Consider the following 21,745-nt stretch of genomic DNA (forward strand, 5'->3'; position numbering starts at 1 on the left):
CGTGCGTGCGTGCGTGCGTGCGTGTATGTGTGTGTGTGTGTGTGCAGTCCTCTCTCCCTCACACACTTTGAAAGCAAAAAAAAAGGGGGGTCTTCACGCCCCCCCCATAGCTTTTGAAGTGTGTTGAGCAGCAGAGACAGACACACAGAGAGAGAGAGACATAGACAGAGAGAGAGAAGAGAGAGAGAGGTCTGACTCCACCTCTCCGGGCAGCTCCCCCTGCACGAAACGAGCGCTCCTCCTGGCCGCTGCAGTCGGCGTTGCAGAGGAGAGAGACACACAGAGAAGGGGGAGGAGGTGGATTTGAGGAGTCGCGTTTTTTCCTCCCTCCCTGCGTGCCGTGCAGCATTATTGTGTGTGTGTGTGTGTGTACTGTGTGTGTGTTGGAACTGCAGGCAGCAGGGCAGTGAGGCGGAGAGCGAGAAAGAGGAGAGGAGGTGAAGTTCATCGCGTTTTGTCGTCGATTTAGGTGAGTTTTCGTCCCCATTTCTTTTACTAAAACAAACAAACTAACAAACGAACGCACCGTTAGATCCGCAGTGCGTCTGTGATGGAGGTTTATTACTATTATAGTGATTGAGTATTATTCTATGTGCCCTGCGCGGGTTTGTATTGTAGACTAGATCTGCAGAAGGGAGGAGCTGAGCCGTGTGGTTATACATTGCATCCATGTGGGATAATATCTCTTTTAGAGGGAGATGTTTGTTTCATTGGATCGGCTCAGGAGGGGTTTGGAGATTTATTTCAATGACATCCCCGGCTTGGAGGAGTCAGATCAGTCCATCATGGAGATCTTTTCTCTGCATAAAGATCTCCATGGTGGACCCGTTTGGAGACGAGAGGAGGAGGAGGGAATGTCTCTCTATCCTCAACGACCATGTTGAACTTGTATTTTGGGGGCTTTCGGACCCTATTGGAACAGCATCAGTCTAACGGTGTTGTTACCGCGATACACTGAGCGTGTTTCTCCATATCTTTACTGTTTTATTATTCCCCCCCACCCTGCTTGTTTGACCCAGGCCCCCTCCCCTCCCCTCCTGGGTGGGTGGGCGTCCCGTCCCGTCCTGACTTCTACACGAGGGTCTTCTTAATGTCAGGCGTGGTCGCTGCCTGGGTTCTTCTTCTGTGACCTCATCATCATCATCATCATCATGATGATCGGTTCTATTGGTGATTGTTGTTGAGATCAAAGCTAATTGACCCGCAGCGTGGATGTTGTGTTGGCTTCAATTAAGATAATGATGCGTCACTTTTTTTTTGTACTGTGTTGCCCTGGAACGTCTCCCCCTGACGCAGGATAGGACGATGATGATGACATCTCGACTTTACAGTTTTTTTTAGACGCCGACCGATATGCCCGGATTATTGGGTCCTGTATCACTTTTTTTTGGTACAGTCCTGTCCAAAATAGCTGATCTACAAGTTCACAAGTCATAATATTTTCTTTAAATTCAACTTTTGAAAAAACGTAACCCATAATTTTTGCCCCACATGCCAGGTCTAAAGTGGTTAAATAAATGTGAACACAAAAGCTGCATTGCTGATGAAAAAAAAACAAATAATTGGCCGAAAAACCCAACGCATGTGAATGAGTTATGTAATCAGATCTATAGGCTCCCCCCTCCATCCATCCATCCCTCTATTCCTCCTCCTCTTCTCCCCCTCCCTCGATCCATCCCTCCATTCCTCTTCCTCTTCTGCCAGACTAGACTGTTTCTCTTCCTCCTCTCTCTCTCTCTCTCTCCCTCTTTCCTTTCATCCCTCTCTCTCCTCTCTCCCCTCTTTCCTTTCATCCCTCTCTCTCCCCCCTTTTCCCTTTGATGTTGCAGCAAAGCAACAATTTTGCAACGCACCCAAAGTGTTTAAGAAGTGTCGTTTAGCCTCCTAACGGCATCACTAAAAGACATTAACGGACTGTTTATACGCTGCTATTCGTATGAAAGTGGATCTGTATACAGTACAGTACTTAAGGCTAAGCCTACGGTATACAGTAGCCTCCTTTTTTAAATGGTCCAGGATGTATTTTGAGTGCGTGCGTGGTGCAGTGGTAGTCCCGGAACCAGATCCATGACACATTTGGGTCGCACCGGTCACCTTTAAAAAAAAAATAGTATCTTTTAAGAAAAGTGTTCAGAAAGGGATCTATACTATCAAATCAGAGAAATAGATCCTGCACACTGTCTGAAACGGCTCTTTATTGAATCGACGTTTCGGTCGTTAGACATTCATCAGCACAAACATGATGAAGGTCTAATGTTTTCATTTCAAGGACCCCCATTTGACCGGATTATTTAGGCTTATCTCTGTGTGATGCCAATCTTAAGAATGTTGTTATTGCCGTGATTTGGTCTTTCATTTTGGTCCAGAATTCATGTAGGTTACTGTCTATGTAGGCCTACTGTAGGTATGATAAGAGCTAACACTGCAACTGATCAAAAATATAGACATTCGTGTCCATTCTCTAGAATCTATTTACTTTTAATAACCATTTAGCTGGGGGCTCCAGTAGGAACCCCCTCAATGACTCCTGGGGGTCCCAACTCCCCAGTGCCCACTTTTGAGGGCTGCTGGTTTGAACTTAAGGTCACATAAATCACTGTTTCTCAATGTCCGGTCCAGGGACCACCGGGGATCCGAATGGACCCTTATGGGTTTGTAACTCGAGAGTGTACAAATGGATCCATTTGTACACTCTTAGAGTTAAATAAACACTGAGGATTCTACAGTCGAGAGACCAGAGATTCAAAAAAAGAGTATCAAATAGGGGTCTGTGGCCCTAATGCACATCAATCTAGGGCTCAAATATAATGGTTAAACCGGCGTTTAGCTTTGCGCTGCGAGAGAGAGAGAGACTGCAGCATTTCATCCCAAATGAACTTGAAACCGTATTTGGGTCGTGGTGGTAAACCGTGGAGCTGCAGGCCCGGCCCGGCCCGGCCTGGCTCGGTCCGGCTGCCGTTGTGTTGCGGAGAGACTTTTCTTTTTTTTCTTCCTTTTTTAGCCGTAAATCATTTGTTGTTCTGCTGCTGCTGCAGTCTGCAAAGTAACTGCAGCCCGTTAGTTCTGACCACCGGTTTGAATGCGGATCTGAGTCCATACCCATTGTTCTGGAATCTTCTCCTTCTAACGATTCTGTTAACGTTCGTTTTGCATCGTTATTACTGAATTGTATTGATATATTCACGTTCATGGAGTTAATGTTTTTTGTTTTAGTGCTCTGGTTTGATTGAACTGAGCTTCAGCGATGCTGTAATGTGTAGGAGTTCCTCTGTATGTACCCCCCCCCCTCCCCCTCCCCCCAATGACATTACCCAGAATTCCTCTGGTATCTAATAGGGATGTTTATGGGAATGGTTGTCAGCTTGAACTGCCTGGCTAGTGTCCAAACCATCTCTCTCAGATTCTTTTCTCTCTCTCTCTGTCTGTCTGTCTCTCTCTCTCTGTCTATCTCACACACGCAGTCCCTATCTGTGTCTCTTGTCTCTTTCTGTATGTCTCTCTGTCTCACACACACACACACACACACACACACACACACACACACACACACACACACACACACACACACACACACACACACACACACACACACACACACACACAGGCTCTCTGTGTCTGTCTCTCTCTCCCTGTGTCTCTTTCTGTATGTCTCTCTCTGTCTGTCTCTCTCACAAACACACACACACACACACACACACACACACACACACACACACACACACACACACACACACACACACACACACACACACACACACACACACACACACACACTCCCTCTTTGTCATGCTACGTGTAGGTTGAGTTAATTTTAGGGGTCTTTTATTACCGAACATTTCTGTCTTAGCAGGACAGAGGAACATTTGTTACGTTTTACTCTTGGAAATTGCTTTTAATATTTGATGATTTTAAGGACATCTCTCTTCCATGTTGCATTCCTTACCAATGTGGCTGAACTAGGATGTGTTGTAAATGGCTGCGTGGAGGGTGACTGAGCCGCTTGAAGAAGGTCTTGGTGACCGAAAACATTGCATCTAATAAAGTTATTCTCTTGCAAGTCTGCCTGGCTGTGTGCGGGTTTGCCTTTTATTGTCCTTCGTCCGTTATTGTGTGCTTCACCTACGCACCTGTCACAAAGACGTTATGGCCGTGTGTGCGTACGCCTTGCAACAGTTGTGGATGATGAGGTCAGACAGCTGTCTGGATGGTTTGTCTGTGACCTTTGTGACCTCTAGGGGCTGGACGATGTGACCCTGAACAAGCAGGTCAATATGTGTCCTCCTCCTTCCTATTTATAAGACCATGTGTGACCTGCTGGCTTCTCCTCTCATATCATCAGATGGTAGACTCTGCTTGACAAACCTTAAGTCAAATCTAGGTCTAGTATGTAGAGCCAGACCAGTAGATGCTTTGGCCAGTATATCCGCCATTATTGGACTCTTTTGATGACATCAGTATTGGCATTTATGCAGCTGGAGTGTCCTGACATTTTCCTGACAGTCTTCAGACATTTAAAAAAAAAGATCAACAAGATCACACCTGTGAGCTTGTAAATCGGCAATATTTTTGAAAAATCTGAAAAATGTATACTTTCTCAGTTTTTCAAATTGATTAGAAAATGTGAATTTTTTAGACAAAATATATGGGTCTAAACATCGGTAATCGGTGGTCTAGGACTCAAAATGGGGATCGGTATCGCACCCAAAAATCTGGCATTGATCAGGCTCTAGTCTGGTGACCTGCTGCTGACCTGAGATTTGTAGAAACTGCGTCAGGCCTTTTTGGTTCGGCTGTCTTTGTCAGGGGCGTAACAATTCACAGCGATGGGGGTTTGTGAAATACTGTTAGAGTTGTTCCGATACCGAAACCAGTATCGGAAAAGCTGCAGATACTGCCTAAAAGCTGGTATCGGCGAGTATGCCAGTCCATACCACGTAATTTATCACATGATATTTCATTTACAGAAATCAATTTGTTTGTGAAATTTGCTGGTACAAAATACATACATACTGTACTTCTCAGCATGAGTGGAAGAAACCTCGTGGTTTCAGCCCCCTGGTGGCTGGTCGTAGAACTTCTGTTTGTCGTCTGCTTTCGAGGGTCACTGTCACTCTGACCTTTGACCTCCTTTCTGATGGTTGCTTGTAATGTTGACTTGCCTTTATTCATTTTGAATATCACACGTTAGAGATGATGACACTGTTGAATCTGTAATTAAAATAATATTTTGATCGCGCAAATCTTTTCCATAATGTCCATTAACGGCATATAGAGGAACAGTTATGCTCTCTCTCTCTCCCTATCTCTCTCTCTTTCTCGTTGTCTCCATGGTAATTAGAACAGAGGCCTGTTGACAAATGGTTCTCCAGGGAAGCTGCTCTGTCTGGAAGTGTGTTTGTGTTTTGCTGTTAGAAGAACCGTACTGATTGCAGAGCTGCTTTGTGTCTATACTTCTACAGAGGTGTGTGTGTGTGTGTGTGTGTGTGTGTGTGTGTGTGTGTGTGTGTGTGTGTGTGTGTGTGTGTGTGTGTGTGTGTGTGTGTGTGTGTGTGTGTGTGTGTGTGTGTGTGTGTGTGTGTGTGTGTGTAATGGGCTTGAGCTGATGTGGTGTGTGCGAGTGTGTATGTATACTGTAAGTGTTTTTATTTTGCGCATATTTCTAGGTTTAGGTTAAGGCGGTGTGTCCTTGACTCCTTGTAGCAGGGTGTTTGCTAAAGGAGGATAGTCAGCTGTCTGTGAGGTACTGAACACTGTGTGTGTGTCTGTGTGTGCCTGCCTAAGGGCTTTGAAGATGCTCTGTTAGGAATGAATAAATAACAACAAGGCAGAGGGGTCAGTACTGAAAACAACATGGGGCTAGCTAGACCATATGGACAAAATCAAATAACGCCATATTGTGAAGATTATTATTATTTAAAAAAAAAATACTGTTTTTATTTCTGACAGCAAATACAACAAAAACATGACATACATTCAAAATGGAAGTGACAATAAGAAAAAGACACAATAAAAAGGGGGGAACGAAGACACTATTTACTCTTATACAAATACCATTTTCCCCAACGTTTCTCATATAACTCTGCTTTAGTCCTCAGATTATAGGTTATGTTTTTCCATGAGACATATTTCTTCAATAATATCCAACCAGTGTTCCTCTCTAGGAGGATATGTTTTCAGCCATCATCTACAAGCTGTGAGCTTGTAGATCGGCTATTATCTGTTAAAGTATAAAATTAGGCTTGCATGATAAACAATTAGGACAAGGCAACACCTCATCACGATATTGCAAAATCCCAAATCCTCACACACGATAGCTAGTCTCACGTCATGGACACAGCCGATCTGCAAGCCCAAGCTTGTAGATCGGATATGATGGTAGTGCGACGAAGCATAAATCGGGCTTAACTGTCACACTGATTCAATTTGTCAGGCACTGAAATTAGTCAACACATGCGTGTACACACACACACACACACACACACACACACACACACACACACACACACACACACACACACACACACACACACACACACACACACACACACACACACACACACACACACACACACACACACACACACACACACACACACACACACACACACGCGCAGATGATCTCAGGAGAGAGGGCGGGATGCAGAAATGGGGGGAAAAAGGAGAGGTCGATGAGAAATAGGGTGGGGGATGGATGAGTGGATTAAACAAGAATTAGGGAGGAGAGGAGAGAGGATAGACAGAGGAGAGGAGGAATGTACGGAGTGGAGAGGGAATGACAGTAGTCCAGTGTAGAGAGAGACAGACAGACAGAGAGAGATTGGGTTTACTCGGCTAAATATATATATAATCATATTTATTAAAAAAAACCTGTGACTGCTTTTCTCTCACCCATGCCTCCTATGTTGCGTGGGACCCCCCCCCCCACACACACACACACACACACACACACACACACACACACACACACACACACACACACACACACACACACACACACACACACACACACACACACACACACACAGAAGCACAGATAGCAGTGGTATGTGGATGCTGTCCAGTTTAATCTCTGCTTCTCCTCAAGAGAAGGAGTGTGTGTGTGTGTGTCTCCTGGTGGTACGTCCGTTCAACTCTCCTTATGCTAAATATTTACATCAGAGATGTGTCCCTGCGATCAACCCGGTCCATCTTGACTTGTCGCGGAGCAATTTGACAAAAAAACAGCCAAAAACTAAAACCATTCAGATGTGAACACCAACACATTGTATTAAATTGAGTCATTATGACAATCAATTCCTCCCACACATCTCTATGTGTTGCCTCTAATGTTGTATCCTACTGGCTCATCTGCCAGTGAGGAGCCCCCACCGGGAGGACGTAGCGCCTCCGTCCTACACCTCCCACTCAACATTCCCCGCTGACAGGCGCCGCTCCAGCCCCGTAGGAGTGCGTGCATGTAACAAAGATCAACAAAGATCCACCCGTCCAAATTTCCTCCCCTGATCACGGGCCAATTGTGTTTTTATATAGATGCTAGGCTCAAAGGGATGCACCGCGTTGGATTCAAACGCCTACACAACGGGTGATGGGCAGGTACTTTACCCCCGTGCCACCCGAGCGAGGTTTATGTGTTCATAAGTGGAAAAGACACACACACACACACACACACACACACACACACACACACACACACACACACACACACACACACACACACACACACACACACACACACAGAGCACTTACCTGAGGTAAATGCATTGTGTGAGAGTTGTGCATGCATATTATCTGAGGTAATAACATAGCAGACATGACTCTTTGTGGCAGACGGCCAAGCCAACACGCAGGCGTGTGCATGTGTGTGTGTTTTCATTCACTCTATCAGCCTGTTGGCCAAGCAGCATTTCTGCAAACCAGTCGATTTGTTAAAAGTTTATAAAAGGAATACGACCGCTAGAGTCGACCATCTTTTGTCATGCTCTTTGAAACGGCAAGATAGTGAAAATGGCTGATCTACAAGCTGACACGATGTGACGCTGTTGTCAGCTCGCAGATCAGTTATCTTTGCTATTTTGGGACATTTTGGACAATTTCTGAAAGTATAGAATAGGGCTAAATCGATTAAAACCAGGAAAAGACGACACTTGCGCCATACTGTACATACACTGTACATCCCAAATCCCAGACGGTATCTATTCTCGCATCACGACATCGATACATTGCCCGGCCTTAACCTAAATCTGAATCAATACATGTCCCAGAACTCCCAAACTCCCATATGGGTGGTGGGCTCTGAGGTCAAGGGGGTCGGGGGCTGGGTGGGTTGTAGAAGGTCATGGTGGAGGTCATGTTGTCTCACAGAACCACATAGTTGTGAGCTTGAATCCCACCCTGCTGTGTTGTCTAATGAAAACCTTAGCTGTGCAATAGTTAAATTGAAGATAAACAATTTTCAAAAACACTGGAAATGGCTGATCTACAAGCCATCTGCTGTTTTCGCTAATTCTTCGCTGAAGTATGATGAAGTGGGGTGTTCATTTATGGAAAAACACAATAACTTGAAGATAAGAGGTTTCTGCTCCACAGCAATGATATAAAAATGATATAACACTTCCCGATTATTTGTTTTATTATTATTGTTAAGAAAATACTCTATAGATGCAGCCCTATTGTAGACTTATTGTTGATGAACTCATCTGGAGACGGCATGGGCAGCTTCTCACTTACTGTGTGTGTGTGTGTGTGTGTGTGTGTGGCGACAACAACATTCGCAGACCAGCCTGTAGCAGTCAATGAACTGTGTGTGTTTGTGAGTTGAGTTTCTCACAATAAACAACTCTGAGAAGAAATTAGGAAGAATTATACAAACATGCTAGATATTACACACACACACACACACACACACACACACACACACACACACACACACACACACACACACACACACACACACACACACACACACACACACACACACACACACACACAAAATTCATTAATTTGATTAGCATGTGTTCTCAAGGAAGGACTGTCTGTTACTACTAAACATGTTAGCTAGCTCTGCCGCAACATCAATTCACACACACACACACACACACACACACACACACACACACACACACACACACACACACACACACACACACACACACACACACACACACACACACACACGCTCCCACGAATACACCATATGTGCCCAGCTCAAATCTGGAAAACTGTGGGAAACTACACAGTGTATATTTGTGTGTGTGTGCATGTGCCTATGTGGGAGTAAACCACTAGCCTGTGTGTGTACTATAACAAAATGTTTGACTGAAGACCATTGCAGTCGGGCAGAAACCTTGTATCTCCATATTTCAACTTTTTATGTTTTTATTTGTTTTGTAAATTAAAGCCCTACTTTGTACAGAAGTGTGACGTAAAAGTAGAGAACATTGTTGGCTTGTAGACCAGCTATTGTAGCTATTAAAAAAGTATTAATCTTGAAAGCAAAAGTGGTTAAGTGTGTCTGTGTGGGTTTTATAAATATTCAACCACTGTGACCAAATAATAACTCCATTGGATCCATTGGAACACTGGTTATTTCTTTTTTTGTACGTTTTGGACATGCAAGGTTTCCATCTGCCAGAGTCGACATCTAAAATGGGACCAGTTTCAGGTCAGGGGTTCAAGTTAGGTCCCTGTGTGTATTAAACAGGAATGTTGGCCAGTGGAAAGTTCAGAAATACAAACATATACGCACAAGTAAACACTCGTGTGTTTGTGTGTGTGTGTGTGTGTGTGTGTGTGTGTGTGTGTGTGTGAGCGTGTGCACGCTGTGTTTTCACTGTGCCCTATCTCAGCAGGATCAGCAGAGAGAGACAGACACACACGCACGCACGCACACACACAGTGACACACAGAGAGCAGGATAAATTCTATTTAACTCTAAACGTCTAAAAGTCACCTCAAATTCAGTAGAGGCAAAGCATATCTCATGTGCAACCTATTGTTGATCACAAAACAAAACTTAGAAAGTGTTACGGGGTCACATGATATAATTATACAGTGTGTGTGTTTGGGTGGAGTTGACCAGGAAATGAGTGATTATGTCGAAGTGGAGCAGGCCCTCTGGGCTAGCATCTGGACACTGTCTGTCTCTCTCTCTCTCCCCCCTTTCTCTGTGTCTCTCTGTCTCTCCCCCCATCCCATTCTCTCTCTCTATAGCAGATCTACGAGCTGTGAGCTTGTAAATCTGCAATTTTCACTACTACTTAAACGTTTTTTGATTATTTTATGGATCTTTTTGTTTATTCATGAAATACTTTGGATTTTTTTTAATTGAGTTGTGATTTGTTTATGTTTAAGCTTTTTAAAATATTTTGAAATGTATATTTATTTCTTTTATGTTGAAAAACAGAAAAAAGGGGCTATTTACTCGCGACTCATAAAAAGTCGTCTGCGACCCAAACAAGGGTCCTGACCCACTGATTGGGAAACAGTGCTTCAGAGGTACTTGCATTTCACTACTTCTACCAGTATGAGTACAGTAGTTAGTGAGACAAATGAAACTTGTCGATTCTTCTGGATTCTTGTCAGACCAGGGCTGTCACGATCATGAAATTTAACATATTGCAAATAATTGTGATTAACAATTTTAATTGTGTTTTGGGGATTGAGCATTGGCATATTTCTTTTTGGCTTTTAGGATTCGTAAACAAAAATTGCACGGGTCAGATATGACAAATAACTTAAAAATACAAATAAATAACTGACACATTTAATAATTTTATACTTTCAATTGTTTTTGTAAATAGGATAAATGGCTGACCTACAAGCTCACAACGCGTCACATCGCGACGCGTTGTGAGCTTGTAGAGCTGCTATTTCTGCACACTTTTTTTTTGAAAGTGGATGAACGTTTTTCAACATGGAAACGATTATGGGATATTATCTCAAACTAGACTAGTTACTAGAGAGGCTCACACCTACGTCACACTGCCGATCTGACTGGTATGCCCATATATGGATCTCTATCTGTCAGTCCTTGTCCCTTTTATGCCATATGGAGATCCCTGATGTCATCAGTATATGCCCATATATGGGCATGCCCCCCTTTGTGCCCATATATGGAGTTGACTGATTTGTTTGCGCCTGATGCCACGACGACATATTCTTTTTTGGGGCGGTGTAGCCGCCCCCTATAAGTGAGTTTTGGACACCGACCAAAAAAATTGTGTACCCCCTAACCCTTCCATTGTCAATGCAAATCGATACTTTTTTCATATCAGCCAATCACATTACAGCTAGTGTCATCACCACTAACTGTAATGTGATTGGCTGACTTTGCAAATTCAGGACTGTGATTGGCTAGCGAAGCACATGACACATGTGCAGCCCTATGAATAGCAGTATGGACTTTAAAAAAAGTCACTTATCCTTTTTTTAAAGTGAGTCATGTTGTGATGACCACACACCGCCCACTTCACACTGGGTGTGATTTTTTTATTACATTTTTTAGAGTTTAGAGTATTTACCCCCTTTTTCTCCCCAATTTAGTCGTTATGCCAATTGATTCCTCCCCACACACATTTCTGTGTTGTCACTGCTGTTGTATCCTACTGACTCACTGCCAGTAAGGAGCCCCCACCAGGAGGACGTAGAGCCTTCGTTCTACTCCTCCGGCCCAACACTCCCTGCTGACAGGTGCCGCCCCAGCCTGTAGGATTACATGCAGTGACACATATCTCCCTCCCGCCAGCTTCCCTCCCCCAAACACGGGCCAATTGTGTTTGTGTAGACGCCCGACAAAGCCGGATGCACCACTGTGGATTCTAACCCACAACCTCTGTGGTGGTGGGCAGGGATTTTACCACTGAGCGCCCCGAGCGCCCTAACCACAACGACATATTGAGGTTAGATAACGCACTCCATTTTTGGGCGTAGTTGCATTGGGACTCCTTATATGGTTATGGCTGAGTCATAGTGACATGAATGTAACGACGTGGTCCGCCAGCTGGCCGTTCCTCCCTTGAGCCAATTTTAATATATAGGATAATTGTGATTAGATTATGTAATAATTGTGACAGGCCCACTGTGAGACTAGAGACTCTCATAGAAACATCATGAACACGCCCACTCCTCGCTGTCAACCCGCTGGTCTGGTCCATATGTGTGAGATGTGTGTGTTCACTTCATGAAATACACACACATACACATGTAACATAAAGACCTACTGAACCACACAGCTAAAAATATACTGTGTGTTAGATGGTGTGTGTGTGTGTGTGTGTGTAACTGTGTGTGGTATTACAGAGATTTACACCAGAGTATTGCTTTACCCATGAGGGGCTGCTGACACAACGGCATTATGGGAAAATGAGCAGCAGGGGGAAGGGGTGACTTGTCCTTGAACAAACACACACACACACACACACACACACACACACACACACACACACACACACACACACACACACACACACACACACACACACACACACACACACACACACACACACACACACACACACACACACAATTGATTATGTAGGGGGGATGGTTTCATGCAGTGTAGCTAACATTACCTCCCAACAGCACAAATCCCAGAACACTGCTGTGTGTGTGTGGTGACTAGACATTTATCTAAATTAAACTTCTAAAGTTTTCAAGTGACCTTGGCACTTCAAATAGACTTCAGAATAAAACACTTGTTTTGAATTGAACTCTTAAAGAGTGTACAAATGTGGGCGCACAGGTGGCGCAGGGGTAAAAATACCCGCCGCCCGCCACCAGTCTAGGGGTTCGAATTCACCACGTTGCACCTGGCTTTGTCGGGGGTCTATACGAACACAATTGGCCTGTGTTTGGGGGAAGGTGATATTTTGTCATCACATACCCCCTACGGGCTGGGGGCGGCACCTGTCAGCGGGAATGTTGAGTGGGAGGAATAGGATGGAGGCTCTAGGTCGGTCCTCCCGGTGGGGGCTACTCACTGGCAGGTGAGCCAGTAGGATACAACAGCAGTGGCAAGCAGTGGGAGGAATTAATTGGCATGATGACTAAATTGGGGAGGAGAAGGAGCCAAGAAAATAGCATGTACTTGTACAAATGCACACTTAAAAAGTGTGCAAAAGGACCCATAGGGTCCACTTTGTTTTAACCCCAAAGGTCCTTACAAACTATAACTCAAACTATTAATTTGCTCTGAAAAGCATCGTACGCTCGTTTCGAAAAAGGAATTGGGCCTCTTCCTTACTCCCTTCACAGGTCTTACCATTGATACTAACGAAGGCTCTCTTCCATTCTGGTCAAACTGGTCAGGGTGCTGATATTGTGCATGTTGGCTCACTGGAAACACTCTGCTACACCAGTGGGTCTCAAAGTGTGGTCCGTACCCTCATGGTTCCTTGAGGGGGTTCCAAATGGCCTGTTACGGGTGTGTGTAACTATGAGAGCGTACAAATAGAACTAAATGGGAAAATATTTATATCAATTATTTTAAGCCTGGAACCAAGCCATCCAGGCTCCTGGTGAATCATGACCATAAAAGCATTTGATTCTGTGTTAAAAAATATTTGAAAACTGCAAAAAAGAGTATATAATTAAATATTCAAATATTCTTTTACACTGTTTTATGTTAGAGTCTATTCATGTTCTGTGTGTATGTACTCATTGCAAAAAACGCAGTTTAATGCAAATCAATCTCTCGTGGACCTTAGGGTTTGACAGTGTGTGTTGTTAGTTTGTGGTGAACATGGCTCCACGTTGATACACTAATACCAAACTAAGCACTTAAAGAGCTGCTCTCTCAGCTATGTTATAACTATAATAAAAACTACAATACCCATAATCCCTCAGCAATCCCTGTGGGGCTTTATGGGAGATTAGCCTGCAGTGGTCCAATAACTATCAAACGCACACACTCACACACACTCAACACACGCACGCGTGCGGGGCGCTAACACACCTTTACACACACGCACACGCACACGCACACGCACACGCACACACACACACACAGTGGACAGATTAGATAAACGGTTGGTGTGAGCTGTGGAAAAATCATGCACACACATACACTAACTCAATTATATCTATATATATATATATACATATATATATATATATATATATATATATATATATATATATTAAATATACATGCTATCTCTCCTTTTTCCTTTTGTCCTCTGTCTCTCTCTTACACACTCTGATATACAGCCTGTGGAATAGATTATATCTGACATCCCACAATGCATTGCAGCAACAGACGATCACGACTGGGTCAGTGAGAGAAGAGTGTGTGTGCGCGTGTGTGTGTGTGTGTGTGTGTGTGTGTGTGGCAGGCAGCCAGGGCGATATGACAGGATGGATCGCCATGACGACACTCCAATCTGGAGGCTGAAGAGGGGAACATTTGCGTGCTCTGTGTGTGTGTGTGTATGTACTTGTATTGCTATACTTGTGAGGGCCAAATGTCCCCACAAGTATAGTAAAATTTGAGAAGTGGACATTGGGAGGACACTTTTCCTGGTCCTCACAAGAGAAATGGTTGTTTTAGGGTTGGACTTACATTTAGGATAATATTCGGGTTAGGTTTTGGAATAGGTATAACACATTTTAGTTTTGGGGTTCGCTTGTAGATCGGCTATTTTCCGGCTATTTTCAATGCCGTCCTACAATGCTGATGTCCTCACAAGTATAGTAATACAAGTGTGTGTTTTTGTGGAAGGAAGGGAGGGATTACAAATAAAGTGAGGCAGGGAGAATGATTAGGAAGGGAGTGGAGGAACAGACACTAAAGCTTGTCCAAAATCCACACTGAACATATTTATATATTTATTTAATTCATAATATTTAATCTTAATGCCTGAAAGATCCCATCTCCATAATTCTAACTTTTGGACATATGAGGTTTCCACCCGACAAAGGCGATATGTATTGGGGTCATTTTAACGTCTGCTCAGGCTTTTGTGAACACCCCAGACAAAATTTGATATTTTATCAGACACGCCCCCTACCTATACAAACCCGTAACTTCAAACTCCATTTTAACCATGATGGATTAATTGAAAACACCAGTCCTTGGTTTTGGTGACTCATACTGCCCTCCTAATACGCGAGGAGACCTTACGTTTTTCATTAATTGTATTAAAATAAAAATTAAAAAAATCCCCAAAAATTATAAAAAATAAATGAAAAAACACGGCCCCCTCACGCATTAGGAAAATATCAGTGGGACAATATCAATATCAGTGGAATATTGTCAAGTTTTCCTCGTGACGTACTGTATCTTAGGGAGAAAGCAATGATATATAGCTCTCAAGTAGTGTCCGAAAGCGTTAAAAACAAAATGAGAATATTGCTATTGGGCCAGACAGAGCCAACCCCACCCACCCCAAAAACAAAACAAAAAACACAGAATACAAAGTAGATGAATGGAAATCTGTTAGCAAGAAATCAGATTTCCTGGTATACTCTAATGACAATACAACATAATGCCACACACACACACACACACACACACACACACACACACACACACACACACACACACACACACACACACACACACACACACACACACACACACACACACACACACACATTTGGAGGCTTTTATGTAAAGCTCTTTACAGCACTATGACTATTATTATGATAATACTATGGCTGTTGGCCCTGGCCCAACCCCCTCCACCCAAATGGGATGATGGGAGCTGGCTGTTTGCATCATCATGCACCGCGGAATGTCCTGTACTCTGCACTCCGCACTCCATAGGTTCAATCTCCCTCTCGCCCCCTGCCCAGTAACCAGTTACTAAGTAATATATTGTTGTTGTTGGGCAGAAGCCTCTAATCTCCATATTTTTAACTTTGTGTGTTTTTTCACAAATTAACGCCCTACGTGATCATACTACAGCTTCACACAAGCATCAAAAGTAGCAGATCTACAAGTTCAAAATGTGGCGTGAAGCGACACGTTTTGAGCTTGCAGTTCTGATACTTTTGCTATTTTTGACTTTGAATCCTGAAAAGTAAAAGTTTTGGAAACGCAGGTTTCCACCCGACAGAGAGATTATTGCAATGGTAGTTCTCAAAATGTAAAATGTTCTCCCGTGTGAAGGGATAATCTGGAACCCCCCCAAGGACCCCTGTCGAGAGATGGACAGATAGACGATGGGAGTGACCTTTGAAGTGTCCTCTTGACCCTGGAAGCTTGTCTCAAGTGTTTCCTCTCTCTCTCTCTTCCCAACATTGTTTCCTCCTTCACTTCCATCTCTTGCTCTGTCTCACTATCTCGCTCTCTCACTCTCTCTCTCTCCATTCATCCCTCACTCTGGTTTGAAATCTCCGCCCTATTAGCTCATGTCCTGTTGTGTGCTATTCTGTGCACTGGAAAATCCTCAAGAGTTGAAGTCATACCTTGTATCTTTTTCAATGAAACGTTATAAACTTAAATGAATAAAATGTAATGTCCAATCTGTATGGTGAAGTGTTAAAACAATATAACTTATACAATTGGGGTGGTTGTATTTTGTCTCCCTGCTCTTCCAATGAGACATTTAGATTGTGTCAAAGGTCATGTCTCACCTAGACACAGGATCTGACAAAAAGTTTGACCTTGAGGTCAATATTAAATTTATCCCCCAAGCAAGCAGGCAGGCGCATTTACATATAATCGGTCCTCACTAATGCTCATTATAAGATGGCACCATTGCTGTCTACTACCAATTACATGGAGATAATTGGGTGAAGTCCTCCTAATAAAAACTGTTTTGAACAACGTTGCACTAGGAGTCCGCAACAATCGTTTTGGAGCGGTAATTCTGTGCTTTTGTCTTGAACTGAATTCTGGGAATCGCAGTTCTATCAGACCATAGACAGACGTTGTAATGACAACAGAGTTACCAGAGGTGTCGACAAAAAACACTAAGCCTACTACTAAAATGAAAGTTACAGTGTACAATATGACTTAGTCCATTTGGTTACATTTGTACGGAATTTGATAGACATGGTATTCAACTGGAATTTGTATTCGACTTCAATGCTTTATTGGATGGAACCTGTGAACTGACCATGTCTGCTGCTCTGTGAAAGTGGTGGTCTGGTCTGAACTGGACCAGACTGGTTTATTGTCGTCTTTCTCCCTGAACTTGGCTGTTTCCAAGTCGTCTATTTTTGGGGCGGTCATGTGATGTCCTTTCACGTTTCTTTGTAATGTGCTGTTTTCTTCTGTGTGTTCTGTTTGAGAGACTGTAGCAGAAAACTGTGTGTGTGTGTGTGTGTGTGTGTGTGTGTGTGTGTGTGTGTGTGTAAGCAGAGCTCAAATTATAAGTGAAGATGAGCTTACTACATCTCTGGATCTCCTCTATAATGACATGCCAAAAATAGGGACACCAGGTTGAAGGTGGTTAAAAATAGGAACACATGGGCATGATTGCTGATATCGATGTCGTTGAGAAAAAGTCAAATAATGGCCGATATATCGGTCGGGTTCTACTCCAGAACACAGAGTGAACTGAACAGCGTTATTAAACCGTCTTGTTTTAGTTTGAACCACTATTCAGTAGTTGTGCCTCAGACTTTGATGTAATCGTGTGGCTGCTGTGAGACTAATCTACGATGACCTTCTAGTTTAACTTGATTAAAATGTCATGTAGAGTTGAGCCTGCGCTGCGTTCCCCAGCCTAGCTCTGTTGTCAACACTGAACTGTCTGTCTGTCTGTCTGTCCATGGAGACACTGTGTCCATTCAGACAGACAGCGTTTCATCTCTGTGTGAATTTGACATGGAGCATCAGCACATATGATATGTCCTGGAGTCATGTGTCTAACATGCTAATGATAATGCATCATATTAACCACTTCAGCCCTATATACTCACTGTATGTATATATATATGTGTGTGTGTACTTGGCCACCTCCTTTTACACCAAATTGCACACTCAGAACGCTTGACGTTGTGCCCCGTTGTGAACTTGTAGATGATTTATAATTGTTTGGCTTTTTCTGCCTTTATTGAAAGTATATAGATAGACAGGAAATGGGGAAAGAGAGTCGGGGGAGGCGGGCAGCAAAGGTCGTCGGGATCGGGACTCGAACCGGCATTGCAGCCTAGGTGCCCGGACCACAAGGCCAGCTGTCCTGGCCAATGTTCACTTATCCGTGGCCAAATACATGTAATTTTGGGGGTCCTTGACATGAAAAAGATTGAGCACCACTGATATAGAAACATACGTTTTTCAGAAACCTGTTGAGATTTAGGAGACATGTAGAATCGGCTTCAGGTCTCAATGGGTTAATGCACCAAATCATATTGTACTAGATTGTATTGATGGGTGGGTAGCCAACTGGCTTGTATTTGACAGTTACAGTGGAGAGAGACAGGAAATGTGGATGAGAGAGAGTAGGGAAACAACATACAGCAGATGGGCCGGCCGTTTGGGAATCAAAACCGCTGATCAGGGGATTTTGCGATGCGATCATAATGTCCTGGGTTCCAACATACAAAAATAATACAAATCAGCTGGTTTGGATTGCTAGTAAGGATTGCCTCCTGGTCACCTCCACAGGGAGGTTTCCCAGTACCGTCCATCTGGGAGGAGGAGGCCACGGGGCAGACCAAGGACCAGGTGGGGGGAGGAGGAGGAGGAGGAGGCCACGGGGCAGACCAAGGACCAGGTGGGGCGATTAATCTCCCTGGGAATGCCTCGGGATCCCCCCGTTAGAAGTGGCTAATGTGGCCCGGGAAAGGGAAATCTGGGATTCACTGTTGGAACTGTGACCTCTGTGACCTGACTTCGGATTAGTGGGTGGATGGATGGATGGATGGACGGACGGACGGATGATAAAATCTATGTTGTAGAGTTAAGAGAAAATCATTCATCCTGCAGATCATCTGTGTGTTCTTGCTGTCATTGAGGGAAACACAAAAAGGTGTCCATCCGCATACCATCTTGAATGCTCCCACAGTGTATTTATTAGGAGCATTCAAGATGGTGTGTGGATGAAACTTTTTTGTATTTCTTTAACTTGGCTCTTTTCTCCAGCACCTGTTGAAATTCACTCGGATGTGCGGCACACACACACACACACACACACACACACACACACACACACACACACACACACACACACACACACACACACACACACACACACACACACACACACACACACACCTCAGGTAAAACCTCCATTGTGTGAGAGTTGTGCATGCATATTATCTGAGGTAATAACATAGCTTCAGTCTTTGTGGCAGACTGCCAAGCCAACACGCAGGGGGGGGTGTGTGTGTGTGTATGTGTATGTGTGTGCACACGTTTTCATTCTGTTCACTCAATCTACCTGTTGGCCAAGCAGCATTTCTGACAACAAACCTGGACAGTCAACCTTTATAGTCAGTCAGTCAGAGTTACTGGTTACAGACAGACATACAAACTGAAAAGGCTGCTACACACACTTGATGAGAGAGAGATTCCACTATCAACCAGATGTGTATGTGTGTGCATGTACTGTTTGTGTGTTCTGCACATCTGTGAGGATTGTCCTTTTTGAGTGTGCATGCACACATTTCTTTTGGTCTGCTGTGTGCATACAAGCACATGTATTGTGTGTGTGCGTGTGTGTGCACATGCTAAATATGACTCTTATGCAACTTACTCTTTAGTATCTAACATTAATGGATTTATTTTTTCGGTCTGTTAATTTCTGCAGCAGGTGTGTGTGTGTGTGTGTGTGAGTGCGTGCGTGCGTGCATGTGGAGCTGATGCAATGCTATGACATCTCTCCGTTTCCAGCTGAACAAAGACATCTGTGTTTGTTCTGAGAGAGAGTCTACACACACACACACACACACACACACACACACACACACACACACACACACACACACACACACACACCACTCAGGACTCATTCATCTTTTATGGCATGAGAAAGTGGCTGGACAGACCTGTGTGTGTGTGTGTGTGTGTGTGTGTGTGAGAGAACACGGACTGCTGTGATTGTGGACACGCCTCTCTGAACACGCATGACCAGGCTAACATGAGCAATATGTTTAATTCATGATGAACCTCTCAGATACACTGTAACTACATTCCTTTTACTGTATGTTAGAAACATTCAAAAATATTTTTAACTCCATTTCAAAAATGTTTAACGTTTAATTTTTAGTACTTTTATAGACCGGCCTTTTCAGATATATTGATTTTTCCGCCCCATCATTTCAAATATTTAAGGCGATAAATATTTCACTTCCTTACCGTGTCATCACTTCCTGTTTGTCCTCCTGTGTTGTTCTGTTAGCGCTAGCGTAGCGAGCTACCGTGGCTATCTTGATGATTTATTGATGATGACCAGGTAGGCTTCATCTGATTGGTTGAGAGCTGAGATATGGCCATATGTTGTTGTTGTGAGGATGGATGGATGGATGGATGGGTTAATGGATGGATTATGGGTTGGATGGATTATGGATGTGGGTGAATGGATATGGGTCGGTGGAGGGAATCCTTTGACAGAAAAGAGAGTGAACACACACTGACTGTAACCTGGCTTTATGCTTTCTCTCTCTCTCTCTGGTGAGATGACCTCATCTGTTCCGTCGGCTGGTCAACATTCCTCTCTTTTATTCTCTACTTGGCTTTGTGTGTGTGTGTGTGTGTGTGTGTGTGTGTGTGTGTGTGTGTGTGTGTGTGTGTGTGTGTGTGTGTGTGTGTGTGTGTGTGTGTGTGTGTGTGTGTGTGTGTGTGTGTGTGTGTGTGTGTGTGTGTGTGTGTGTGACATTCTCACATGACAGGGCAGAGAGTCCCGCTGAATGGATTCAGTTCATCCGGCTACAGATCTGGATAATATCCACACACACACACACACACACACACACACACACACACACACACACACACACACACACACAGACACACAGACACACAGACACACAGAAAACCTGCATTGTGTGAGAGTTGTGGATGTGTTGCTATAGTTACTAAAACATTTTCACCACAATGCAGCCCACAGTGTTTCCCGGCAGCTCTTGTCTATCCAGGAGATTTATAGATCAGATGAACCTGTCTTATGTGGGACAGTGGCTCTCAACTTGGGGGCCGCCAGGGCTCAGGAGATAGAGTGGCTCAGGATAGAGGCCCTGTTTAGACTGGCAGCCAAATCCAGCCTAAATCAGATTTATGCCATATCCAGATTGGAATCCGGTTTGTTTTATGAAGTCTGAACAGAAAAAAGTCACAGATTTTTACAAAATCCAACTTGAGCCACATGCAGAGGTGGTTTCAAACTGTCCAAACGTCACTTGCTGCGCGACCCGAGCACCACTGACGTCATTACAGAGCGCGATAATTGATTTTGATTCTACGAAAGCGCAAGGGGTAATCGTAGTGAAAACAAAACAATAGTGAAGCATTAGTTTTACAGAAGAAATGGCGAGCATTCAGTGGACAGACAGACGGAGAAATTCAACGTCTCCTACTACTTTTGGGGGGATGCCTCAGTAAAGCAAAACTTGTAGGAATATACAGGAACAAGGCAATATATGAAGACATATCTTGCGGCATGGCAGAAAATGGGTTCCCAAGGTCCTATCTGCAATGGCAATAAAATAATTTGAAGAACACATATAAAGAGATAAAAGTCATGACTCCTACGTCGTTACCACGGCAATCCAAAGCAGATATGTCGATGCAGGGCAGCTCTGGGTTGACGTTGTTTAAATCCGTCTGAACACACAGATCTGTGACAGATCTGATCAC

General features: G+C 43.8%; 1 protein-coding gene across 1 annotated transcript in view; it reads left to right on the plus strand.

Annotated features, from left to right (window-relative positions):
• Window positions 1-333: 333 nt before the first annotated feature.
• The window catches only part of sptbn1 (spectrin, beta, non-erythrocytic 1), a 119,351-nt gene continuing 97,939 nt past the window's right edge, over window positions 334-21,745 (plus strand). The window contains exon 1 of the mRNA XM_084077015.1: window positions 334-469. The gene's annotated coding sequence lies outside the window, so the exon portion shown is untranslated. The remainder of the gene's footprint in view (window positions 470-21,745) is intronic.

This window comes from Gymnoscopelus microlampas (assembly GCF_963454915.1).
Source record: "Gymnoscopelus microlampas genome assembly, chromosome: 13".
Classification (NCBI taxonomy): domain Eukaryota; kingdom Metazoa; phylum Chordata; class Actinopteri; order Myctophiformes; family Myctophidae; genus Gymnoscopelus; species Gymnoscopelus microlampas.